At 44.9% G+C, this 1,974-nt stretch overlaps 1 pseudogene; it reads right to left on the bottom strand.

Moving 5' to 3' along the window:
• The window catches only part of LOC100940489, a 13,161-nt pseudogene that overhangs the window by 2,771 nt on the left and 8,416 nt on the right, over positions 1–1,974 (bottom strand).

Genomic DNA, 1,974 nt, shown 5'->3' with positions numbered 1-1,974 from the left:
ATATCTATCAATAATAGCTGAATCATGAGAACTCCCAAGGAGAAGCTTTCCTTCCCTTTCCCTACTAGGAAGTCATGGTGGTGCCCACCTTGCCCTGCCATGAGTTCTTTCTTCCACTTGCTGCCCCTCTTGATGCCCAGTTCCTAGCCATACTCATCCCCATACCAGACCAGCAGTTCACGGCCTGGCCTGATGTCCTGGCAGCTCTGATAGAAGATCTGCCTGTGGTATTGGAAAGCCACCAGGTTCCGTTCCTCTTCATCTCGGGCACAGTTCACATACCTGTGGTTGAGCAGCAGAGGAAAAGAAGACAGGCAGTGAGTTCACATCATCTGTCAGGTCCGTATCTGGCTTGTCCCTGGTGGTCAAGGCCTCCATGGTCTGGTATTGCCCACTTTCCACTACTCCTCAGACTGCCCTCTGCTCTCACCTGAGTCTTTTCAGTGTTTTATGAATTCCTGCCTCTAGACCCTGCTTACAGGGCTCATCCTGCCTGGAATGCTCCCCGGGCCACCTAATTAACCATTATTCAAAGCCCAATTCTACACTTACCTCCACCTTCACTAGCCATAAGACACAGTGACCTCTAGCTTCTCCAAACCCCACACTAAGTATACCACAGCACTTGATGCTTGCTTATGTGCTCTGCTTCTAGATTAGCACACACTGTTCTATACTCAGCCCAAATCAACTTTGTGTTGAGAGGCTACTCCTAGTTTCTCCACATTTTACCCACATTAGAAGACTGTCCTAGCAGAACACTACAGAACAGTAATTGTTTATTTGTATCCTGTCTTCCCTGATAAAGTAAGAGCCCCTCATGGAGAGGGGCTGGGCCTGGCAGCACAGACACCCAGGACTGTCCTGAAGTTTGCTTCCCTGGGTGCAGGGCCCAGATTTAATTTCACCAAGCACAGGAAGATTTCCTGCCCTCACATATTAAAGGTCTTTTGTTTTATGCTGTCATGGCACTGTGTGCGTCTTGGAAAATAGGAAAAATTATGGTCAAATATTCCTATAATTAAATGTTTCATGTCTGTCTGCAATATATCCTCCACAATGACATGGGTTGTGAGATCTGCTCAAGTAATGATCTTTATTTTCTAAACTGGAAAACAGTAAGTGCATAATGAATGAAGATTAGATAAAATAAAATGTGAATTCAGCATACCCAATGAATCTAGGCTCCTCAAGGTTTATCCTGTTACCTCAATATAGTGTATCATAGAGATTTATATTTTGATAAAAAGTTAGAACATTTGTATTGTTATCTCTTTTTCTGAATGTTTGTGATGTTAAAGAGCGTTGTATGGAGAAAAATAGGAAAAGAGGATATAAAAACCACTGAAGGAAGCGTGATGAAAAAGAAAGGAATCTGGGCTTGTGAGAGACAAATGCCTCTCTGGAACCTAGAAAACTACTGTCCTTACCTTATCCAGTTGCCCTGAGATTCATCCTTCCCATCCATATACTCATAGCAGTTTCTCCCCTTGGTGATCTGAGTTTCAAAAAAATAAGTTAAAGGCTGTTTAGAGAGTAGTAATCAGAAGACTTATTCTACTCTATTGTTATCAGTGTCTTCTGAGCCTGTGTGGACTCAGCTGCCAGCCTTAGGTGTCAGCTCCATGTCTGAGTCCCATTGTCCCATTGGAGCATAGGCCCATAGGAAGGATGTACCTCTTTGTGCCACTGTGCTCCTGCATACTCTCTGATCTTTAAATTGGAGCTCCCTGCCCATGCAGAGACCATTGGGCACACAGAGCTAACCAAGTTATCTCTGTGCATGTCCTCTCAGGTAGGGGGTGACTTCCAACCAAAGGCACAGAGGGACGTGGGAAGCCAAAACAGGGGAAAGGGTAAGCACTTCTCACCAGGCAGGAGTATTCACTGTTGGCTGCCTCTTCATCCTCTGTAACCTGGCCCTTATAAGAGTCAAAGTGCAGCCCCAGTTATAGATCAGATATCTCAGTCCAT

The sequence above is a fragment of the Otolemur garnettii genome, unplaced genomic scaffold (genome assembly GCF_000181295.1).
Source record: "Otolemur garnettii isolate 467f Iridium unplaced genomic scaffold, OtoGar3 scaffold00364, whole genome shotgun sequence".
In the NCBI taxonomy this organism is placed as follows: Eukaryota; Metazoa; Chordata; class Mammalia; order Primates; family Galagidae; genus Otolemur; species Otolemur garnettii.
The sequence above is the reverse complement of the archived record's forward strand: the minus strand, read 5'-3'. Positions and strand labels throughout refer to the sequence as shown.